The sequence below is a fragment of the Lissotriton helveticus genome, chromosome 6, assembly GCF_964261635.1.
Source record: "Lissotriton helveticus chromosome 6, aLisHel1.1, whole genome shotgun sequence".
NCBI classification, from domain to species: domain Eukaryota; kingdom Metazoa; phylum Chordata; class Amphibia; order Caudata; family Salamandridae; genus Lissotriton; species Lissotriton helveticus.
In genome coordinates, this window is record NC_136067.1 from 1,707,688,255 (window position 1) to 1,707,714,342 (window position 26,088).

Here is a 26,088-nt window from a genome sequence, read left to right on the forward strand (position 1 = left end):
TATAAAATGCCTAGGAGGCTCGTCGATCCAACTTTCCTTTAGAGCCATAATTCTGGAACGTTGCATCAAATGAACTGGACAAAAAACAGAACTTACCTGAATATTTTTAAACTGAATCACTTACACATTTCTCTATTGTATGGTTGAAATTTTTATACATTTTCCATCTTGAGGATATGAATTTTATTGTATTTTTATTTGCAGTTTTTACGAAATGATTACTTGGTGCTCATTGTACGTTGGTGGTTTGTCCCAACCTTTTATGATTTTAATGAAATCAAATAAAAGTATTATTGTTTGACTGTTTCAAGTGCGTGCTTGACCTGCAGATAGTGGAACATCTCGTAGGTGCCATCTCATACTGATCTTGTAGTTGGGTAAATGTGACAGCTTTCCCTGTGCTCCAAAGGTCACCCACCCTTGGTATTCCTATTATGTCCCATTGATTAAACCCTTTGGTGTTACCCAGCTTGCCCAGTCTACCGGTCTTCCAAAGTGGGGTTGCTTGTGTGTTCTTATTTTCCCAACACAATTTTCTCAGTACAGCATACCATATTTGGACTGTATGTGCAGTAGGCCCCAGGAGATCTGTTTTTCGTGTTTTGTTGTAAAGTGCTTGGTTTATTCCTCCCATCCCTAGGACATATCTATCTAATCAGTAAGCCGGGTCAGTTTGGGGGGAATGGAGCCACTGATTGATTACAACTAACTGGGAGGCCCAATAGTATGTCTGGATGTTTGGGAGATGACTGAGGATATTGACCACTTCTGAACTTTTATCCAAGCTGCAATATCAATCAAGCAAACAAATCAGATTTGTAAAACTCTGCTTATCACCCTTTAGTGTATCCAGGCTCTGGGGAGGGGGATTGCTGCTGCTGAGATGGATTAGTCGAAAAGCCAGGTCTTAAGGTCCTTGCTGAACCCATGCAGGACTGGGGCTTTGCAGAGATGGAGGGGGAGGCCGTTTCAGAAGTTAGCCGCCAGGTGTGAAAAGACACGGCAACCTCTCCTACTCCTGTGCATGCGGTGTTTGTGGGCCAATAAGAGGGATGAGGAGCGAAGTATACAGGGTAGTTTAGTGGAAGTTCATCCTGTGGTTGAGGTATGCCGGTCCCTTGTTGTGTAGGGCTTTGTAGGCGTTGTTGAAAAGTCTGAACTGGCATTATTTGCTGATGGGAGCCAATGCAGAGATTTGAGGTGGGGAGTGATGTGGGTCCATCTCAGGAGGTCAAGGTTGAGCCTGGCTGCTGTGTTCCCTATGGTCTGGATTCTGTTTAGTAGTTGTGAGAAGATTCCCAGTTGTGAGGTGATTCCCAGGTAGAGAGAGTTGCCATAGCCCAGGCGGCTGGTGATGAGGGCCTGGGTGACAGTGTACCTTGTGCTGATGGGGAGCGAGTTGAAGATTTTCCTGAGCATTCACAGGGTGAAGAAGCAGGAGAATGAGACATTGCTTATCTGATCCCTCTTCGAGAGTTTTCCATCCAGACTGGTTCTGAGGTTTCTTGTATGTTCTTTGAGTGTGAGTGTGAGGCTGGGCTCCGTAGGCTACCAGGAGTCGTCCCACAGGGAGTTGTTGCTTTCAAAGATGAGTATTTCTGTTTTGTCTGTGTGAGTTTGAGGCATCTGTAGTGCATCCAGCTTACAACGCTGGTCATGCATCTGTGGAAGTTAGATTTGGTCTTAATCGGGTCTGAGGAAAGTGAGAGGATGAGCTGAGTATTGTCCGCATAGGAGATTATGTTCATGCTGTAGGATCTGACCAGGGTGGCCAGAGGAGCCATGTAGGTGTTGTATAGGGTCGGGCTTAGTGAGGATCCTTGTGGGACACTGCAGATGATATTTTTTGGACCCAAGGCGAAGGGTGGGAGGCGGATGCTTTGGGTTTGTCCGAAGAGGAAGGACTCAATCCATTCAAGGGCTTTCCCTTGGATCCCCATTTGGTGGAAACTTTGCAGGAGGGTGAAATGGGATACGGTGTCCAATAGTGTGGAGAGATCAAGGAAAATCACGGTGGTGGTTTCTCCCTGGCTAACAGAATTCTGATGTTGTCTGTAGCCACAATCAGGGCGGTTTTGGTGCTGTGATTTTAGCAGAATCCGGAATGTGAGGGATCGAGTTGGTTGTTGTTATCCAGGTCAGTGGTAAATTGTAGGATTATTGCTTTCTCAAGTACTTTGGCTGGAAATGGCAGTAGGGAGATAGGGCGGTCGTTTTTTAGGTCTTTGTGGTCCACGGTGGGTTTTTTGAAGAGTGATTTGATTTCCACATGTTTCCATCTTTGGAAAAGGAGGCAGAGGCAATGGATACGTTGATGATGTTGGTAAATTCCTTGCTGATGGTGTCTTTTCCCAGGTTGAACACCATGTAGTGGTGGCAGGGATCTTTGGGAGCTCCTGTGTGGATGTAGCCCATGATGATGGTGGCTGTTTTCACGAACAGAGGTTCCTATGTGGTTAGTGAGATTTTGTGAGGGTCGGTGGTGTTGAGGACTCTGTTGAGTTCGGTAACACAGGGTTAGAGTTTCGAAGTTTTCATAGATGGTGGCAATTTGGCTGTAGTAGAAGTTGGTTTAGGAATCACAGAGCTTCTGAGAGGAGGTGATGGTGTTCTCGGTGGCTGTGAGGTTGGAAAATTCGCTTGTGGGATCTGAGCTCTGGGGTTACCCAACTGTGATGTTTGGAGCATCTGCTGATTTTTGGTGGGTTTGAGGGATGCAACTATGTCGGCGCAACTGTTGACCCATGCATTGGTTTCATACTGCCCCCTCGAGGTCGGTAGTGGCCTCGGAGGTGAGACACCAAGGGAGCTGGTCCAGAGGTCTTTGGTTACTTTGCTCCAGCTCCTGTATGGGGATTTGGATGGGGCGCCGGGTGTGGTGAAGGTGGTCGTGATGTGGAAGGGGAAAATGGAGTGGTCAGACCAGGTGATTTCGATGGCATGGCTGTACCTGATTCTGTTACTGGCTGAGAATATGGGGTCAAGTGTGTGTCTGGCGATGTGCCTGCTGTCAGTGACCAGTTGATAGAGCCTGGATACTCCATACTCACGAGTAGATTAGTTGTGTTGGTGTCGTTGAGTTCTTCCAGCTGAAAGTTTGAGGTCTCTGACTAAGAGGAAGTCTTTTTGAGTTGATGGCCAGCTGGGAGATGATGTAGGAGATAGCCTCTCAGAAAGCGGGGGTGACCCAAGAGGTCTGTAGGCGAGGGTGCCTCTCACGGTTATTTTGCTGTTGATCTAAAAGTTGAGGTGTTCCATGGTGGGGTGGTTGTGTCAGCAGTGGCTGTACTTTTGAGGGACTCCTTGTGGATAATGGCTATTCCACCGTTGTGGTTGTTGGTGCGGTCCTGGTGAATTATCTTGTATCCGTTAAGTGTCGAGGTGGCAATTTCGGGGGCTGATGCCAGGTTCAGACAGTTTTCAGTGAAGAAGCCAATGTCGGGCATGGGGGAGGTGATGGTGTCCCAGATCTCACTGGGTGATCAGGTGTTGATCAGCAGGCATTGGAGCTGACCTGTTGCGGTGCCGATGGCCGGGGTCTCTGTAGCAAAGGGCACTGTGTTGCACTGAAAGGGGCAGTGACGGCAGGAAAAAACTGCACGTTTGTGCTGTGGCCTCCATTACATAAGTTTACTGGGAGAGGGGCGGGGTCAGTGGGTAAACCAAGATTAGAAGGAGAAAAAGTTAAGGAGATCTGTGGGAAAAGACAGGTTAATGAGTCAGGGGACCTATGGAGGTAAAGCATGTTATGAGGAGTAACAGAGTTTGGGAGCCTGAAATGCAGAGGCAGAACTTGGGTCCCGTGCTCTCCTTGCCACTGGAGTCAAGCTATCCTGGCTGATTAGGGTTGAAAGCCCGAAACCGGTCCTAGGATGCTCGTTTCCAGTCCAGGGAGGACCTGGCCTGGCATCGGGCTGGACTGTTCCCATTGGACGCAGGTTCAAGACGGATTTGTATATGACTGGGTTCAAAATGGAATGACATGGGGAGCAAAAAAACAATGGATTTATGCCCAGATCTCTGTACTGGGGTGAATGTATGACATTGTTCAGCATTCTGTCCATCAATTATTATTTTTTCCATAGTGAACTGGGCTCTCCTCTTCTTATTTCTGGGGTGCCCTTCCATGCTTGCAGATGGGTCCACATTTCATCATCCTTTGGTTGTTTCCATGTGTCCTGCTTTTATTCTTGTGCTTATCTGTTTGGTGTTCATTCACTATGCATGGGGAAATTATGGGTCATCCAAAGTTGTGGTCTCTGAAACACTTTGTTCACTAGGCATGCCAAGCAGCCCGAGCCTGACACACTGGAACCAGGGATTCATTGTTTAAAGAGAGAAAGCGCCTCGCCGTACATTCCTGACATTTTCCTTGCTGTTAAAAAAGACTGGCTATTATTGCTACATTCTTCAATTTATTATCACCTTCCTTTTAGCTCTTGCTCTCTGCCCTTGCCCTCCCAGTCTACTCCTTCCTCTATCCCTCTAAACCGTGTTGCTTGCGTGTTCTGCATGTGTACATTTCGGCCGCGGTGATAAATGTTTGCATCTTTTCTTGGGCACCGTTGCTGCCCAATATTAGTCTCAAACATATGTGATCATCCCTGCTGACTGGCTCCAAGTGCCTGTACCTACCGCAGGAGCTCGTCCTACTTTGACTGCTCGCACAGCACGCCAGAGACAGGTTGGAATATACTGATGCTTTCCCTAATCTGTTGCAACATACACATACTGTTGGCGAGTAAGTGACCTTCCTATATTACCTGCTGAAGTCATTAAAAAATTACTCTTTGCAACGAGTGAACGTTTTCTTTTTAATGCAACTGTTGCAGACTTCTGAATGTATCCCTAGCCCAACTTTCCAGTTATGTGAAAATGAGTACCAGTGTGTATAAATTAGTACTTTTAAATATACAAGTCCAGTTTCCATACAGTTCTTAATACAGCTAGTTCTTTTCCAAGTCCTCCCACATGTTAGAAGATAGGGAGAGCAGCAGGTACAAGGACACATGGTGATATGCTGAGTATCACACACTGTGAGGATGACTAGAGTAGAATACAAAATTCTCCAGCTATCGCAACAAGAATTTTAGATTCTATGAAGGACACTGAGGCAAGGATTATGCTCTCAACGGAGAGTAATACCAGCCGATCCAACTCTCAACGGAGTACAATATCCAAGGATCCTGGGAACAACTTCCATCCTCCAACAACAAGGCGGTCCGTCTCAAGGAACAGCAGAACACTATTTCTGTTTAGAATCGGTCCCTGAAAACAGAAACAGCTTTGAAAATAGGGAACCCAAAATGTTTGTCCCAGGGTGGGTATAACATTACATGAATACATATCTTTCAACATAACAGTTGACATTACCTGTCCAATGGGTGGGATAATCTTCGCCTCCGTGTCCTTAATAGAATCTAAAATTTTGTTGCGATAGCTGGAAAATGTTGTATTCTATGGCAGGACCGGAGGCTTCAGATTAGGCTGGTTCAAAGCTCATCAATAACAACAGATGAAACATGCATAATAGGTTTGTAATAAAACACCTTAAACATTGAATCCGAAGATCATTCAGCAGGTTTCAAGATGTCTTCTAAACGAGACCCCAACATATATGCTTTAGAGGCCATAGCGCCTCTGGCGGAATGAGCACCATACACAGAAATATCAATCCCTGATTTGGACATAACTCATTTTACCCACCTTGCCAAGGTGGCTGCTGAGACTGGTCTAAAGGGCTTTTGGATTGCTAACAACAGTTGAGCCAACGGTTCAGTCCTATGTGCTAGTGTGCGTTCTTCATAAACTTTTAAACATTGCAAAACACATTACTTAACATTGTCGGGAAATGCAGGATACTCAACTGAACATGACATAGTTTTGCTCCGTCTCGTAATGAAGAAAGAGACACCCTGCGGAGAGAACATCCTTCCTGCCAAATCTAAAGCACACACATCAGACACTCTGCGACATGAGATCAAACACAACAACATTGTGAATCATCCTATAAAGGCGAATACCTGGGCCGTGGCGGATTAGCCACCTTAATGCCCTTGAACAACTAGCACACTAGGGGGTGCATCCCCACTGGCTTATCATCAATGAGATTGTGTCCAGCGGAAAGTGTTGATCTGAAATTGTTGACAGACCTATATAAAATATCAGATTCAGCACATTATGACAACAAATTCAAGACCTCTTTTACATCCGATCCCAAGGGGGCCACCTGCCTTTGAAGGCACCAACCCATCCATCGCTTCCATGAAGCTGAATACAGTTTGCGGGTGGATGGAGCCCAAGCTTGTAAAGTCGGCATCCACAGGTAAAAGGCCTTCAATGCGCTCATGTCTCCTGAGAGCGTCCAAGCCATGAGGGATAGCTGGTTCTGCAGTACCAGTGGATGAGGAACCCCTTCTGGGTCCTCGAGAAGCGTCGGAAACACAGGAAGCTGAAAAGGTAAGTCCACTGATAACTCCAATAGTGTCGGAAACCAAGACTGAATCTTCCACAAGGGTGTCCCCAACACTGCTGAAGCCACCTGCAGACGGATCTGGGCTGCCACTCTTGGGATCAGAGCAAAGGGGAGAAAAGAATAGTTCCTCTGTGGCTTCCAATGTTGAAGGAACGCATCTGTTCCCATCGCCATCTAGTCCGATCTCCAACTGAAGAATTGTGGGAGATGTGCATTGAGGTGGGATGCAAAGAGGTCTATCCTGCAGGGACCTCGCATACCCATGATCTCTACAAATAAGGAATTCCAATACGCTACCTTATTGAGTTTGCCCGGCAGGTATTCCGCTATCAGATTGATTTTGTGATCCAAACAAAAATAGCAAAATTCCTTTACTATGTTGGCCAACATGCGAGATCTTGTCCCTCCTAGGCGATTGATGTATCTCACCGCCAACACATTGTCCATCCTGAGAAGGATCAGCAATTGCTCTTCAGTGGAGATATTGATTTTATGACAAACGAGCCTGCCAACAGTTCCAGGCAGTTGATGTACAACTTTAACTCTTCGGCTGACCAAAGTCCGCCCTTGGCAAAGTCTCCACATCGAGCACTCCATCCCCAACGGCTGGCACTGGATTCGATTATGACGCCCGGGGAGGCGCCAAAAATCGCTGTTCCGTTCCAAGCTACCATGTGTTCTAACCACCAGAGAAGTTCTTCTCGAGCATCTGGAGACAGGGGAATTAGATGATCGTAAGAGAACCTTTTTTGTGTATAGTAAATTTTGAGGCTCTGCAAAGCCCTGTAATGGAGGGGACCTGGAAAGATGGCCTGGATAGAGGACGCCTGAAGGCCCACAATCCTCACTAAGACTCGCAACGAGATCATCTGTTTTGACAGGATGGCCCTGATCTCTCTCCTAATGGATCTGAGTTTGGTCAAGGGGAGAAGTAATTGGGCGGATATCACATTTATCTGAAACCCCAGGAAGTCTACCTGTTGACTAGGGATGATCATGGATTTCTTGATTTTTATGATGTAACCTAACTCCTGTAACAGTGACATTGTTCACTCTAAATGAGTAAGTAGAAGGTTCCAATCCTGGGCCAGAAGAAGCATGTCTTCGAGTTAGACGATCATGCGCACTCCCATTTCTCGTAGGCGAGTTACCACTGGTTTTAACAGTTTGGTAAACACCCAGGGTGCTGATGACAGGCCGAAGGGTAGTGTGCGATACCGGTACCATTGCCCTTTCCAGTGGAATTGAAGGAATTTCTGATGAGAAGGGCAAATTGGGACAGTGAGGTAAGCATCCTTCAGTCCAATTGGACCATCCAGTCCTGTTCTCAACGAAGATCTCTCAATAGATGGATCCCCTCCATTTTGAAATGCCTGTCCACCACAAACAAGTAGAAATCCCTGAGATTTAGAACCAATCTCTGTCCACCTCCTTTCTTTTGCACCAGGAAAAAGTTGCTGCAAAACCCTTTGGGAATAAAGGGTTTTACGGCAATAGCTTGCTTGGCCAGAAGCTCTTGAAGCTCTGAGTCGATTAAATTCTGTTCTTGTAGGGAAAAAAGGAGAGGATGAGGAGGGGTCACCTGACACAAGGAATCTAGTAATTCTGATACCCTTGACATTGTAGAGAATCCACACATCTGTGGTTATAGATTTCCAGTTCACTACAAAATGTAACAGTCTGCCCCCCAGGGGGATCATTGGAAACAACAAGGGACTTACCAGATGACTGGGCATCGAAGTTTTTGTAGCTTCTGTTAACGTCTCTGTTGAAGCAGCCACGGAAGCCACGGGACCTGGATGGATAGAAGCCTACTTGGTCTGGCTCTTGGGTATAACCCCCTGCGTTAAGGAGCGAAGCCTCGCTGAGGACTGGGGTTGACGTAGCAGCCGGTCAAGAGTCCCCTGCCACGACCGGCCCTACCAGAGACCTGGTGGAAGACTCTTTTTAGCAAAGATTGGGACTTATCTGAGGAAGCAAAGGTACTGACAAATTTGGCTATGTCCTTGATGAACCTTTCGCCAAATAACCTCCCCTCAGCTAGCGGGCCTGGTTCGGCCGCAGCCAGCTCCACAAGTTGCGGGTCAATTCTCAAGAGGACGGATTTGCGGCGTTCTGAAGACAGGGCGCAATTGTCGTTGCCAAGGAGGCAGATCGCCCTCTGTGTCCAGCTAGCTAGGACCTCCGGATAAATAGCAGCTCCGGTCTCTTGCGCTTGCAGGGCTAGTTCAAGGATTTTGGCCAGCAACATCCAACACCTTGTCCTGCCACGCCCAGAGGGCCCGATCGATGCCCTTCTTCTGGTCTTCTTTGTATTTCTTAAAAAATGGGGTAATTGAAGAGTCAATATCAGGGGTAACTGCCACTTTATGCGCTAGGTCAGGGCGGGACATTCTGATTTTAGGTGAGCTCTAACCTCCTAATCGAAAATTTTCCTCAAGTGCGTTTGCATATACTCTGCTACAGCTGGGGAGGGGGTCCAGTCAGCCGAGCGAGGGTGGACAATATCCGAAGGGTCAAATGAAAAGGGAGTGTTTGCGCTTCTTGGTGCATTTGCGTGACCTAGACTCTTGGGAAGAGTCAGTGGTAGTATCCGGGATATGGATCGGAATAGCTGGGGAGGGGGCAGGGGCGCCATCTTGGGCCTGATCTTTGGACTTGTAAAGAGAGGAATACGCTCGAACATGAGGCCAGGGGAGGCCAGGAGGTTCAGGGGAAGGGAGGGTGGCACAAGCAGGAGTAGGAGTACCAGAGGGGGAGGGTTACTTGCCACCAGTTGTTCTAGCCACTGGGAAATAGGTAATAAGGCAGAGGAGAGGACCTTATCCAGCTTGGCATCTAACCTTTTGTCAATAATCTCTTCTATAGATTCATCATAATAATATCCATCATCATCAGGGGCATCACAAGCAGCTACCTCCTCCTCATAGACCTCGCAATCTGACATGACTCAAAAAAATATATAGAAATATATATCTCAGTCTCCCCAGGGGGAAGATCAATTATTTCTGTCCACAACTCTCCAAAACTTGGGCTTCGGTCGGGAGCAAAGACAGGGCAGTAGAGCCACACAGATACCCAGAATGTTCTAGGCACTAGGACTAATGTAGGGGAAGAAACCCCTACTGCACAGAGAAGGGTTGCCAAAAATTAGATTCCAGTAATCACTTGAGGTGCAGGGGTAAAACGCTCCCCAATTGATGCCTGAAAAAAGCTGCCAGGATTAATTAAGGCCTGGTATCTGCTCCGACTGCCAGCTGCGATGACCCACAAACCAGCCCGGTGCGAGGCGTCTTTCCGGCTTGAAGAGGGAGCTGCTTGTGCACATGTGTGCGTGCAGGCTCCCGAGACGCTCTCAGGCTGCCCGATCGGGCTTCTGCGAGCGTCTCGCTCCCTGCGGGGGGGGGAGGCTTTTGTCCCAGCCCGAGCGCAAAGCGCAAGACTGGCAAAGCGCAAGCAGGGCGAGTCGGTAGCAATAAAGGGATGAAAAAGACAAAAAACACGGGGAAAAACCTACAGCTCAACACGTGCTGGAATAGATATGATCATGAGGTGAGATCGCGAGCGGGGAATGCGGCGCGGCGCTAGATTGCTATGCAGCTAAATATGAATACATTCATCAATCTAAAGTATGACAACAATGCATGAAAAGCAAATAAAGTCTAATAAGTCAATAAATGAGTTAACACTGAATCAAAGTAGAGAGGCACTTATCGTGTCTGCGGAGCGGCAAAGAAAGAGGAAGCCAAGATGGTGCCTCTCTATTTTGTATGTTGGAATATGTTACTATTGGTTGTTTGAGGAGGTGTGGTTCAAAGCCTCATGGGAAATGACGTTTTTTACAAATGTACTTTATTTTCATTGGCTGCTGTTGATTCAGTAAAGAAATTGAGAAAGCATAATCTGAAGCCTCTGGTCCTGCCATAGAATACGTCCTCTGGTTCCAAAACAGACATCTTTGCCAATCAGCTAGAGTTCTGCAACCTCCCACCTGTGGCTGCATGCTCTTTCTAAGAACGTAAAGCACATTATCAGTATTGAAACAATTGCTTCCCGTAAACACTGTGTACCGAGAAAAACTGCAACATTGGCCTGAATGTCTAACTCGCAGAAACAATCAGCGGAGCAACAATCCTCGTTTCCTTGGTGTTTTGCTTTTGCCTCCCAACTACTCACATGGTCATTATTTATTATTCATTTTGTGTTCCTGGAAGCAACATTGTGGAGAAACGGTTTTGTAGCAGCAGGCTACAGCTAGTCAGTGGCCACTGCAAACAGCAAACTGCAGCTGTTTTACAAATGGAAACAGTCCCTTCTCGATGCCCTTTAATTATATCATTTAAAGTCTCAATGGCAAATTTCTTTTTAGGTTTCGCCTGCCCAGGTTACAGTTACACAGGCTGCGAATGGACAGGGTGCTGTACAAATGTTGTGTTAGTTACATACAGCAGGTATTAACAGAATTCTAACCTGCTTTTAGATGCTCCCATTTTAATTTTTGAAATATGACCACCCTTTGGTGACAGAACAAACAGGTGATTGTTCACATGACCTCCACTGCATGTTAACATACCACCCCGCCGAGCTTTTAACCTGCCACGTCCTCCTCCCTGCTCTTTGTTTTATACACCCCCTTTATATTACCATCAGTTACTGCACAATATATCGCCTTTCTCAGTAAACAAGTAAAAAAACTTTACCAAGTTTATTTAACGTATATTGCTCAACTGTTCACCAAGCTAAAACTTTAAAAAATATATATTATTAAACACAATTGCGAAACCTAATGCATTTACAAATGCTGTTTTTTGTGAGTGTTGCTTGGGTGACAGAATGTGAGTATTTGATACTCCATTTGCCCTTAAGACAGGGAAGTTAAACATTATGCCGCAGAGGCATATATCACAAATGTTGCCACAGGCACATGTTGATCAAGAGCACACCAAGACCTGGCATTTTAACCTGTGACCCAGCCATTCTCCAAAAATGCTACACCATGGATTTTCTGCAAAACAAAGAGACCAGGAAAGTCGAGGAGTAGCTTTGTGGGAGAACTTAAAGGCCAGAATTATAGTTTTGTAGATACCTCATCCACCTTATTAGAAGTGTATACAATACAAAGCACTCCTAATACAGTGGACGAAATACCTGTCATGTTTGTGATGAAGTAACCCATTGGCTAAACTAAAATGCAGGCCCTTAGTCTAGCTGCTACAGATTCAGTAGAAAGAGAACAGCAACAAGGTTGGTGAAGGCCTCTGAAGAGGTGCCTGGATGGGTATCTAATCAAGTGTTGTGAAATGAAAAAAAGTATATATCTGGTGAGTCAGCTGAAACATGGCGCCACAAATCCCAGCATGGCTTAGTGATTCGCTTGTGACCTAAGAGTGCAAGGAGAAGAGAATCCGGATATAAGATATATTTTCCCAGGAACCGACTGTGGACCAGGGTTCTCAGAGCAAAAGTGGTGGGGTAGTAAGAGACAAAGACGATACTGAGTGACTGAATTGTTGGGAATCCGAATTTATGCTTCAGCTAAAGACAGATATTGTGTTTGCTTTGTTCGCCCTAAGTTGGCAGGGTATGCCCAGACGTGTATCCCTTGCTCACTTTGCCACTGGATTCAAGCTAGCTGATGAGGGGTGTTAGCCCGAAACCAGTCCCAGGATGCTTGTTTCCAGTCCAGGGAAGACATGGCTTGGCAGTTAGGGCTGGACTGTTCCCATAAGGCACAGGGTCAAGACTGATTTGCATATAGCTGTGTCTGAACTGGGGTGGCGAAGTGAGCTAAAGAATGATGATGGATTCAACCCAGATCTGTGACTGGGGGTGAGTGTCTGAAAAGTTTTAGTGCTCCGTCCATCATCTCCTTGTGTTTGCTTTGTTTGCAGTAAATGTATGTAATACATCTTACCAGTGTCAAATTTGTATGTAGTTTCAGTTCATTTTCTTCAAGTGTCCAATTTGTATTTATTCTCAGTTAATTTTCTTTTATGGAGACCAGGAATGATTTTTACTAATGATTTGCATGCTATTCAGAGTCATCACCATCCCAAACTTCGGGCAGCGCTCAAGAGATTGAAGCCTCAGTGTATTGTAGACCCACCTTAAGGTATAATTTGTGAGGTGCTCCTGCCACCTGTGAGTCGGTTTATACCTAAGCAGGGATAAGGTTAGATTATCCAAGATGGCGGTACCTGTGCTTGTGCACTCCCCAGCGATTGAGTTTGTTTCCCAGAGGTACACTTCCCACTCTTCTGTGTATACATGAATCCACGTATTGGCTCTACTATGCACCGAATACAAAAGAACAGCCCTGTAGGCCCCTTTCCTTAGATTTGGGTGGTTATGTGAAACAGTGCACAAGCAGTATAGCGCACTTCAAAATGGTGCTGATTGTTTCAGCGCAGAAGATGTGATCTGGCCAGTGCGCCTATGATTTTATTACGCTCCTCTTGCTGCAGTGGCAGCAAATTGAAACATACGCTTATGGAGCGAGGATCTGAATCGCAGAAACCTTGGGGCAGCTTGCCTGGTTAAGCAACATGGGCTGTGCGCTTTGCGGCCACCACAGTTCACTATCCGAGGCGGAGAGAGGTTTCTTACCCCGCAGTGAAGGCAGTAAGTGCTCATGGACGGCTCCCCTCGTAGGTTTTTGGAACATTCCTAGCAAAATGAAATTCCAAACCCCATTTTTTCCCCAGTTGCATTGAGTTATTAGCATCAGAGGGTGCACCCTGGTTGTTGTATACTCATGTATTTCAATAAGCTTGACAGCCGTATTTCAAGGTAACAGTGGTTTAGGTGAGGTGCTCTTTGGTGATCTCCGTAATCTTTTTAACCAAACTGGTAATGGACCAGCAGACACTTGAGCCATGCACGTCTTCATATGCAGGCAGAGGTGGTTAATCACTCCACTCTTCAGTGTGTGTCTCATGAATGGCATGTGAGGGGCCATTTTTAACTCCAGGTTTCTAACTACTGTTTTTTGGACTTTGGGTGTATAGGTTCTGTAAATTATGACACATTTACACCTAATTAATGATTAATCTGATTATTAGGTCTTCCTAGTCCTGAAGAGGCCTGCAAAAGAAGTTTAGCTGAAACGTGTCAACAATATCTACAGGAGGAGTCATTTGTAAAAAGTTAAAGAACAAAAGAATTATACGGACTTTAGAACAAGGAGAAGGCATGAGTCCCCATAAATGTGATTTTTCTGATGACTACCTCCATGGGGATTACAGATTGAATGAATTGTGCAACTTCATTCTTTTGTATACAAGGAAAAAAGGAGCACTTGTAAAAATTACTTTAAGATTTGATTAAGTGTTTTGGTTAATGGAGATGACTTTGATTATATATTTGTATCTGTTTTTAACTGTGCACCAGGGACTTGTTTGTGAAGCTGAAACACTGCATGGACAATCATACAATAATCATTTAATAAATTGCTTGATCTAACTGATTCTAAGGACCTAGGGCCTGATTAGCATGTTGGTGGGACTGCCACCGACAGGCCATCGGTGGCAGTCCCACTGACATCGAACAGAGTGGTCCGACTGCCACATTATGATGCGGTCGGTCGGTCAGACTGCATCAGTCGAAAGGACTGAGCGACACTACTGACGGTTTCAAGGAGCTCATCGGACTGTCAGTCGGATCGTATTCCCTACAATAGGGGCAGTGCCTGCTCAGGCACCGTCGGTGAAATTACAATGTCCCTTTCCGACAGCTTTTCCATTGTGGTCCGACCGCCATGGAAAGGCTATCAAAAAGGGAGTTAGGGGCCCCTAGCAGGGCCCCCGTCCCACCTAAACCTCTGATATGAGGTCTGGAGGCGCCCTCCCAAACATCCATGCCCAGTGTGCCAGGCCCCACATGGAGCCTGGCACACGGGCCATGGATATTTCAAAACATCCCCGTTTCTACTGCAGTTTTTGCTGCTGCCCTTTTCAGGGCCACAGCACATACGACAATGGAAAAAAGGATGTATCCGACTGGTTGCATCTTAATTGGGTGGGTGGAACTGCCGTCTACATGTCGGTCAGTTTCCAAACAGCTGCGATGGCGGTTGGACGCTCGTCTGACCGCCATCGTAATTAGGCCCCTAGTGTCAAATTGAATTATTTCACTTTGGCAAAGTTAATACTGTGATTAATCCCTACAGTATACCATGTTTTTGTCTTGAATAATATGCAGATTCTGCTGATATCATTATATCAAGTCTCTTGGCAATCAGTCACTTTAGTTCCAAAATAACCAGAATTCAAAGCATGGAAAAATTCCAGTGAACCTTAGTCTTGTTAATGGCACATACACCTTTGGCTCAAAACACCAGTTTTCATGCAACAGTAATTTCCAACACAAAAAGAAGATGGGAGAAATATCCCGGTTCTTCTTGAAACCATTAACAGAATACCAATAAGTCTCTGACTCAAAACATCTTCTTTATTGCAAGTACCCCAAAGTTATATCCAAAATCGGCAACAAGAAGATCCTGGCGTTCCATCCACAAAGATTACCAAATCTGAAAGAAGTTTAAATATGCAACCTGAGTCTTTAAAATCAAAAGCTTTAGACTGGCAATCCAAACGACCGCTCAAGATGGCACCAGTTATTTTGCCAGCAGCACTATATAACTAATACACACATCCATAACCCTTCAACTTGGCACTGGCTCCTGTGCAATTCCTGCTTTGTCAGCACTCTGCCCAGGAGTTTCAACATCACTAACTTCACTGTGAGTATAAAACCGAATCTGAGGATCAGCCCAATGCTGCAAGCATAATTAAGAATAAGATACATTTATCCACATTGACCTTAATCATACTGACTAGTTCTCTCATTTGACAGCTATCTAACCACACACTAGGAACCTATGAACCTCATGTAGACAATAATGGATCGTGTCAGGGCTCAGACCCTCAATTCAGTGCTCTTTTGCTCTCTAGCTAGGTTTGTGCTATAAAAGTACTGCTACATAAACAGACAGGAGCACACAGCATTAACTAAAACTGCTGAGAATGTGAAATGCTTCCAACATTCTTTATGGTATTTTTAAAAGACTTTATCACGCAGTTAAAGCCGTTGTAGACAGGGCCCTTTTAATGCCCAGTTCAATCATAGGCTAAAAACTGTAAATGAGATTCGTCACTAATCTGCTTTATGATTCTATATGTCAGTGATTACTGTGATTTTTCATTCAGTGGGAAAAAGGCTGTCTAATTATCCTGGATATGTTTTGGATGCCAAGAACGCTGATATGAGCAGTCTCCAAAAAGAATAAACACAATTCCTGGTGCATCCATGCGTGTGACAGTGTGATCCCTGGTGAATAATGCACAGAACTGGTTATAACAAGGCACGCTGTCTCATGAATGTCTTCCGCCTCTCTGGAGAGGACAGTCGCTGTCACGTCAAATATACGGGTAGGGCTGTAGATGCTGCTTATCCAAAACTGCAATCTGTATGCTCGAGAATTCTATTATTCTGTTGCAAGGCCTGTTAGAAACAGAAGCAATTTAGCAGAGAATCACCGGACACACTAAGTCTGTAAGACCAATGGTGGTGGGTGCTACGTCCAACAGGAAAAGGTTATTGGTTGTGCGATACAACCACACATGCCTGAACCACAACCCCGTCTTTACCACACATGCCTTTACAACCAGGACCGGACTGGGAATAGCAACCAGCCCTGGCAGATTACTTCTCGACTGTCCCTGGGAGCAGGGGGGTGCTAGCAAGAAGCACCGCTCTCGCTTTTGTTACAGGAGGCCGATATTGCAGCACTGCTGCAAAATCGGCCCCCACTGGCATAAAACTGGCCTCCACCCCTCCAGCCACCGGGGAAATGCCCGGTACCTGCTTCGGCCAGTCCGGCCGTGTTTACAATGAATTTAGTTGTAAAGGCATGATTGCTAAAGGGATATGCATGGTAAAGGTCACACCCCAGCGGTTCCGCCCTGAGCCCTAAAACCCGATACCCTGCCTTGCAATCCACCCTGCCCCAGCCCTAAAAACGACCTCAACTCCCCACCGTGAGCCCTAAAACCCCCCTGTTAAAAAAACTACCCCAACGCCAGCCCCCCCGCCCAGAGGCCTAAAACTGACCCACAGCCCTGAAACCTGCCCCTGTCCTGAGCGCTAAAATCTGTCTCCCAGCCCTAAAATCGACCCGCCCACAGCCCTAAAACCAGCCCCCAACCCTAAAAACTGCCCCCCCCAAAACCGAGCCACAGGCCCACTTACCAAGTCCTTCCTTTCCCAATCCTTCTTGTTCCTCTCCCCGCCCATCCATTCTACATCTAGACTGCTGATTGTCTTAACCACGCATATGTGTGGTTCAGGCAAGCGCTGTTCCGCTTGCGTTAAAAATGGTGTGCGTGGCTCAACCCGCATTGTAAATGCTTTTTCCCTGAAAGGCTGTTAGATGCGTCGTGTGACTTCTGGCTCAATCCTTGTTATGAGGCTGTCCCTGCCTGGTCTAGTTTCCTTTCTCCACCTCATCCTCTCTCTTTCGCGCTTCTCTTTTGTTTGCATTGATTCACTTCATCACCTTTATACTTGCATAATAATATTTTCTTTTCAAATCAACAAGCTTCCGATATGAATGATATGCTTGATATGCTAATCGTCCATCTGCAGACCTAGGTCAGATCCCAGGACTTAAGATCCCATCCTTTGCAGGTTGCAGGCCCATGTGGATGTATGTCCTGTGAATAAAATACTGATATTTGGAGGTTTTTTGGTTTGACTTTCATAGTGTTTTAGCGCCTTTCATTTGAAATCCGTCATCATTGAAAAATCAGGGCCTATTAGGAATGCAAACAGAAGACATAATTGTTTCTGTTTTCTTTGGTTGTTTGAATTGGTGATTTTCAATGTTGCATTATTAGTGCTTCCACCTCACAGAAATAGGGAAACGTGATCTGCAGGAGTGCATCGTGCAATAAATCAGGGGTCGGATTGACCTATCAGGCAGTGCCTGACAGCCCTGGCTGGTCTGATAGGTCCGTTTGTGGGCCTGTATTTTGGTCTGTTAAGCTTGTTTTTACTGTTGATTTCCCTGATATTAAAACAAACCTAGCCTGCAGCAAGCTCAAGTCCATGTATTTTTACATACCTTCTAAAACACTTATAACAGCAAATCTTTACAAGTTCAAAACCACTCCAAATTGCAAACATGGACCACTTTCTACTAATTCACTAATAGGGGCGCTTTTATTTTGGTGCCCAGACATATTTTCTGTCACAGTCAGACCCTAGGCAAAGTCCCCATATACTTTGGTCTTACAGACTTTCATGCTATAGCCAGAGTTTCAGGATAGTGGCTCCAATATTTGGGATTTCCCATTCTTAAAACACTTGTTTAACAGATGAACCCTATGCTTATGTCTAATCCTAGTCTTCTTAAGTTTGTAACAAGAACCAAAAATACAAATAGTACCTCCTTAGCTAAACAACCATCTCTCTCCCTGTTCCTTATAATTTACATTGGTCTAAGAAAAATATATTGAGAGCAAGAGATATTCCCTGCCCAAATAGGGCGAATTGTTTACAAAAGATGAGTATGGAACCACTACTGAGGGACCTTACAAAAGCTCAGGAGGACTAGATTGTATTACAGCCAGTTCGTTCCTAGGGACTGCCAGCAGAAAGATCTTCACTGTCTTATTGTTATTATACTCAAGCTTCCTTGCATTGATCTTTGTATCATTAAAAGTTGTCCATTCATAGACAGTGATGCTGATGGCCCAATACAGACACTTTACTGCAATGAAAATACTTCAACCAAACTAGGTCTAAGAAATGTCTGCTTGTGGGGCCAGAACATGTCTATGGTCATGAGTTTATCTACAATTCACTACTCCCCCTCAATTCAAAATCCATCAGCAATTAGAAGATCCCGAAAAGGATTTTTGCCAAAATCTAGATGATGAAGACAGACTTGCCGCTTTCAACTTTCCTGCAAAAGAATGGCCCACCTTTTCAGCTCTTATATCAGGGGAGTGAATACTAAGCGGAATGCAATTGGATCGAGAGGTGGAACATTCTATAATATAAAGTAGTTTTTGCTCACTTCCTTTAAAATATTTATGTACTGAGTATTTAATAGATGAGGTAAGGGTAGAGGTACTTCAGTTGTTTCTGTGTTGTTGACACACGTTAGTTCAAAACAGTTAGAATTTACAACTTTGTCTTGTTTCTATAAGGGTCTTATTATAGGGCCTGTAGAGAACTGGAAAGGGGAGAAAGGTGTAATTTAAATAAAGCATTTATTCTTGAAAACTGTCGACAATGAGCAGCGTTTGTGGTCCCCCTCCACTGTCCATACGGCCAATTTCAGAATGCTCTGCATTCTGATGCATCACTCACAGGGCTGTACTGAGAACCCAAAGCTGACTTGCACTTACCATTGGATTTGGTCATTCATGTGCAGCCCACCCGCAGATACCCACCAGAAGGAGATGACATGAGACTTCAACATTTATGGTTCTGTCTCTGTCAAACTGCGCAACTGGTACATGGCACTCCACCTTAAAGCCCCTAGAGCCCACCCAGACTCATGTGTAAGTGGTCTCACTTAAAGCACACAAGGGATATGCACCAAAAGTGAAAACAATGCTCATTTTAACTTTTTTAATGTAAATACCATTTTTATGTCAGTTATCCAAATAGTTTGGTGGCAAAGCCGCCGATATGTGGCTTTGACTGACCAATTAAAAAATGTCTAAAAGTGAAATGTCCAATAAAAGCAAAAATGTGTCCAATACTAAGGGCCTCATTCCGATGTCGGGCAGACCACCACTGATAGGCCTGTGATGGTCCACCCGACATCTAGTGTATCGGTCAGACCGCCGGATTACATTTCCGGTGATCGGAGTGATTTGGGCGGGGGGAATGACCACCTCGGCAGCGGTCAGAGCCCAATCCCTACAATGGGGGTGGTGTCTGCAGAGGCACTTCCATAGGGATTAGGATGTCCCGTTCCCTCAGCCTTTACTTGATGGTCCCACCACCATGTAAAGGCAGATGGAAAGGGACTTTGGGGCCCAAGCAGGGCCCCTGACCCCTGTGAGCCACTGGAATGTGGCCGGGGGTCACATGTGGTGCCCCCCAAATATCCATGCACCGTGTGCCAGGCACATATGGTGCATGGATGCTTGAGAACTTCCCTTTTCTACTGTGGCTTATGCTGCGGCCTGTTGGAAATGGGGGTCTCTAGTTGTCAGAGGTAGGTACCTTTGTCCAAATAGGGAACCTTGCTTCCAGTCATGGTAAGGGGGATGCACTTCTAAAATAAACCCTGCTTCACCCCCTTTGGTAGCTTGGCACAGGCAGACAGGCTTATCTCAGAGGTAGTGTGTAAAGCATTTTTGAACACATACAGTAATACAGTGAATACACTACAAATGGACACCACACCAGTTTAGAAAAATAAGTAATCTTTATCTAAACCAAAACAAGACCAAATGACAAAAATCCACAATACAGTAATACAAATATGGTGATAGAAATAGTTCAGTTCAAAGCAAATTGCATATGCAACACTTTTCTCACAAAGTACCTTGGATGTGTCATGCAAGCAAACAAAACGGGCCGCAGGGAAGGTGATGCGTCGGTTCCTTACACTTAGGGAAGGTGATGCATCGGTTCCTTGCTCTGGGGGAGGTGGAGTGACGGTTCCTTAGTGCAGCGCAGGGGAGGTGATGCGTCGGTACCTTACCTGAGAGGAGGTGATGCGTCAGTTTCTTACTGCATGGGAAGGTGATGCGTCAGTTTCTTACTGCATACCCCAACGATGCAACAAAATTGGCACCTCGATGCGATGCGACGATCTGGAACGATGCTTGAACTCTTGCAGCCGCATAGAAGGCCTTGCTTCGAAATCGGTGCTCGATGCACTAGATGTGGTGTGCAGCAATTTTTCAAGCCGCGGGCAGGAGCTGCGACGATTTCCTCAGTGATGCGTCCGCACGGATGTGTCTCGCTTCTCGAAGTTGCGTTACATTTCCAGCTCTCAGAGGAAAACAGTCTCTAGAGGTCTAAAACAACAGCTGGCAGTTCTTTGCAGGTCATAACTACCAGAAAGGAAGTTCAGGGGAGCTGGGGTGAAGCCTTTGTGTCCCTGAGACTTCAGAAAAGGAGGCAAGCTCAATTCAAGCCCTTGGAGATCTTCTTTCAAGCAGGGAACACAGAAAACAGCAAAGTCAATTTCTCCTTGGCAGCAAGTAGCAGCTTCAGGGTAATCTCAGACTCAAACAGCACAGGGCAGTATTCCTCCTCAGCTTCTCCAGCTCTTCTCCTTGGCAGAGGTTCCTCTTGATTCCCAGAAATTATCTAAAGTTCTGGGGTCTGGGCCCCAATATTTATATCACAAAATTCTTTGTTCTCTGGTGGCAGTCAAAACCAGTTCTGTCCTCTCTAGTGCAGCTTCCTGGCGGGAGGCGGAGACAGCATTGTCCTTGGCAGACCAGGCTCATTCAGGTGAAAGGAAATCTCCTCCCCACCCTCTAAATGCAGCCCAGCCCTGACTCATTAGGTCTCTGGAGCCACTGCTCCTCCCCAGCCCCTGTCATCTAGAAGCCAGACATGCAATACACAAACCTAGCAAAAGCTCACTGGATGGTTAAGCAAGAAAATACCTACTTTCTAAAGGTGGTATGTTCAAACACAGAACGTAAAAATCACCCTCACTAAAAGATGCATGTCTGAGTTCAGGCATAATAAACTTTATTTTCCTACCTGAACAACTTCAGACCAGTGTCAAACCTGCCGCTCTTATCGAAAATCTTGGAAAAATGCGTGTTATCTCAGCTAACACAACACCTGGAGATCTTGAATCTTCTTGACCCACACCAATCTGGGTTCAGAAAGGGCTGCAGCACAGAAACCGCAATCCTCAATGTGATGGATGACCTGCACATGTCTCTCGACTCCAACCAATGTAGCCTCCTCATCCTCTTAGACCTCTCGGCAGCATTCGACACAGTGGATCACAACCTACTACTCAATGTCCTTCAGAAGAGAGCGGGTCTGGATAAAACTGTTCTCAAATGGTTCGCCTCCTTTCTTAACAACCGCACTCAAACTATCAAAATTAAAAGCTACAACTCGGACCCCCTCCCCATTACTAGAGGAGTCCCACAGGGGTCAGTACTCTCTCCACAACTTTTCAACATCTACATGGAGCCCCTCACTAAAATTCTAAGGAACACCAACATCCCTTTTCACCTCTATGCAGATGACACACAACTCTACCTGGAAACCAATTCGATTGCAGACATCCACAGACTAAATGACACTCTCACAAAGGTACAACACTGGCTCTCATCCAACCACCTCAAACTTAATGAAGAAAAGACAGAAGTGCTCCTCATCTCAAACAAAAATGAAAATCCCCAAATACTCGAATGGCTCAAAGCTTTAAACGCCCTCAATGTTCCTCTTGTTCCTACAACCTCCGTCAAATCACTGGGGATCACTCTGGACCCAAAACTGGACATGAAGGAACACATCTCTAAAACTGCCAAAAGTGCTTTCCTTAACTTGAAACTTCTTTACAAACTTAAACCCTTCCTCCCCTTGAAAGACCTGAAATAGGCCACTCAGGCACTGGTACTCTCCAGGATCGACTATGGCATTGCTACTCTGACTGGAACAGCCAAATCGCACCTAGGTCCTCTGACGGCTACCCTGAATGCAGCAGCTAGAATGGTCACAGGAACTAAGAAATTTGAGCACATCTCCCCGGCTCTCAAGGACCTGAAATGGCTTCCGATTAATCACCGAGCCAACTTCCGCACAGCCTGCCTCACACACAAAGCCCTGCATACTGGTAAACCGGAATATCTGGCCAATAAACTCAAGAGAGCCGGTCAGTCCAGGACCCTCAGAAGCTCCAACACGCTCCTACTCATACCTCTGAAATCACAGAAACGCAAAAGATCTAACAGGTCCTTTGCGGGAAATGCTCCTAAAATATGGAACTCCATTCCCCCACACATCAGGATGACAACCTCCTTCCTAAAATTCAAGACACTACTAAAAACCTTCTTTCTGGAGCGAGCTGGATTGTAAAGAAAGTCTCCGTCTGACTCTTATAGCTCACTGTCTGTTTGTCCCAGCGAGAACCTGATGACTCTCCCTTGTTCTCCGCCATGTTGCCTTCATGCTATCAATGTATAGATATTTACTTCCTCTATGCTTTCCCATTCTTTCCCTACCCTGCTCGACCTACCTGTTATGTTGATACTCATTTGTTCCGTTGTGAAGCGCTCTGATACCTTCGGGTCTAGCTAGCGCTATACAAAACTTAAATAAATAAATACCTTGTTCCCAGGGGTAGTTATGTTTATAAGAGGTTATAAGCAAACTTCCCAATCTGTCCTATGGGAACAGGTAGCATTGCAATAGTGAAAAACGAAATTGGCAGTAGTTAACTAGCAGGACATCCCACACACACATCAGGGCATGCCCTACCTTTCGCATACATTGCACCCTGCCCACAGGGGTACCTTGGGCCTACCTTAAGGGTGACTAACATGTAAGAAAAGGAAAGGTTAGGGCCTGGCATGTGGGTGCACTTGCCAGGTCAACATGGATTTGGAACTCTCCAATTTTTTCATGCCTACCATTTTTAAAGCATGCAACAACCATTGAGCAAACATAGAGAATTAAGCAACTTAGTACTTCTGCTAACATGCTCTAATGGAACCTGTGTCTTTTTAAATATGCTTGCTAGTTGACTGTTGTCACGCCTTGCAATGTAGAAATATATCGAATGTATTATAATCTAACGAAAAGAATTATGGTTCTTGGTTTTATTGCTTTTTTGCTCAAAACTGTATCTAGCTCGGAAAATATACCCACACATGGTTACTAATAGGCTGCAGGTTTGCAATGAGTTAGTACATGTAGATCCAATATATCGAAAGACAATATGTATAGGATATTTGACATATTAAACTTTATGTCACAGTGTTTATGTTTCTGCCACTCTTTACTCCACTACTACATTGGTTCCATGTGCAAATGTGTAAGGTTGTTATTAAACAAAATATTCAATAGCAGGTGTATAGAACTACAAAGTAATGTAATTTCTCATAATGATGAATATTGCATGGGAAACATACGTGATTATATAATGTGTAATGTGGCTAGACAGTGTAGAGTAGGCAGAAAATATACAGTTCTTAGTCAATATTGTATTGTAATTTGATATCAGATCAAGTTGCTTAATTTACATATTGTAATAAAGAAGAAAAAATAATTTGTATGTAATTAAAAACGTCTCCTTACGTTTTGCAAAAATTGCCTTGTTCTGACTGCAGAGCAGAAGCTACTCGTCAACACAATTGCGCCATTACAGGGAAAGCAATTAGTTCTGCCGCTTCCCTCCATCTCCTACCTCTCCTTTCATGAACCCCACTCCTATGATGGAGTGGGGCCTTCTGCTGGCCCTCAATTGTCCAAGTGGCAGATGTTCTACTTTAAAACCATGGAACCTACCATTTCTTGATTAGGCAAGGGGCCAGGACACCTTGTTTGAAGTATTCATGTAAGGCAGCGTACAAATGTTTTAAATTTGACGAGACTGAGGGTCGAATGGGCTAAGCTCTGGTTCAAAAAATGTTTATCTTCTCTTTGATCTATATTAATTAGTTCGGAACATTCTATGGTTCTCAGTAAAAGCTCTGAGGGATCTTAAAATTAGCATTTCTATTGTTGAACTACCATGGGCAAAAAACAGTAAAAGAGGGAAAATGTGGTGTCACCGTTGGGGTCTAAAAATGGAATCAAAGAAACTCATTTCTCTCAAACCTTGTTACTATCAGATTCTGAGAAGCGGCACAGGTGAGATCTGTGCACAGTCATGCTGGCCAAAGTTCACAAGTGAGTGAAACGAACCGGGAATGAGTACCTCTGCTCATGTTTCCTGTTATGCAGTTACACTACTATATATAACTGTAGTTCACATTTCGTGTACTACTGATTTCACAATAAAATATTACTCTTTTCTCTTTACATTTGGAACTCATACACTTTAAAGCTAATTAGAACATTGGAATGTTGGGAGCTCCATTGTAGACAATGGAGTGCTCCATGCTTCTACGGGCTGGTAAAGGCCCGCAGAGCAACATTCCAATGTTTTACAAAGGCCTCTCGGAGCTCGAGGGGGAGCTTCGAGAGGCCTTTGTTTTATTTGTTAGAACATTCTGCCCTCTAGTGACAGAATATTCTAATAGCCTTGTAGCCCTTCATAGCAGGCCTATACCGGCTATTAAAGTTCCGGTCCCTTGTTTAAGTCCCTCGCCTTACGCTCGAGCGTTTAACTCGGGAGTAGGCCTTTATTAGCCGGTATAGCCCGCTACGGCGGGCTATAAGGCTATATTGTTTCACATACACCTCTGAAGAGCTGGGAGGTGCCTATAGTATTATGTATTTCATGTAATTCCCGCTATCTTTGTCCTCCCCTACAATACAGCCAACGAGGCAATTGCAGGTCTGTTATTTTGCAATGCAATGCAAATGCTTCTTAGCCGCTGATTCTGGTTCTCAATATGATGCTTTTAGAAACCTTTGAAAACCTACCAATGGTTGAACCACAAATATCTGATCGGACATCCATGCCTATAGCAAAGCTGACGACTATCTATACCCTCCTGCAAAGTTGAGTGATACTCTGCTCTAAAGATAGGCTATCGAGTTGATGAGCCAGCAGTGAAATCACAAGTTTATGACGGTACAGTCTCTGGAATGAGTGGCAAAAGAAGCATAAAGCATGTCTAGACAAAATTAAATTAAAATTAAAAGAGAATAATATGATAGTCTAGATATGAAAGAATTTTTGCAGAAATTACATGAAGGCATAATTAACCCGTATGGGCTTGAAGAGGAAAATTAATCTATTTTTGGCTAACCATTTTACAGGGACAGGATCTACCAATGTTCTCTGTTCTGTGATAGAATTCTCAACAGTATGGTTGCTAAGTTCTTTCAATTATTGACTAAATACATTAAATATTTATTTACAAATCTGAAATGTCCTTGTTCTACTGCTCGAGTGAGATTTAGGTTAATTTTCTCAATATATTCTAGTTTTTTACAGGGGTTATCTACTGACTAAGCCATGCTTGCAGTTGTCTAGTATTCTTCAACTGGTTCTGTTTTAGATAATTTATGATATTTTCTGCAGACCATAGCCTGATCTGTATGTTGTGTTAATTAAATTCTCCACCTGGGGCGGCTATAACCTTGGGTGGATTTTTTTTTAAATATAACCTGTTAACATTTATTACTCTGGGACCATTATTTTATAGGCCCTCTTTAGAGAACTTTACATTGCAATATATTGAGGTGCTGCTCAGTCAATTAACTATATACAAACGTTTAAGATTTGTAGTTTATTGGACAATACATAATATAGCAGGTTGCTACATTCAAGATGAAGTTTCCTACTTCCCATTGTTCTGCCCAAAAATACTAACACACTAAAAGAAAATAGAGTTGTGCTTTCAGCTGCAAGATGGTATTTATTTTAAAGGATGATAAACATATATTTCATTTGTTTAGCTTGTGTTGGGGAGTTAAGCATGATTCATGGAATCTTG

At 44.7% G+C, this 26,088-nt stretch overlaps 1 protein-coding gene across 1 annotated transcript in view; it reads left to right on the forward strand.

Moving 5' to 3' along the window:
- The window catches only part of LOC144763712 (uncharacterized), a 3,323,440-nt gene that overhangs the window by 2,122,216 nt on the left and 1,175,136 nt on the right, over positions 1–26,088 (forward strand). The gene's annotated exons all lie outside the window — the stretch shown is intronic.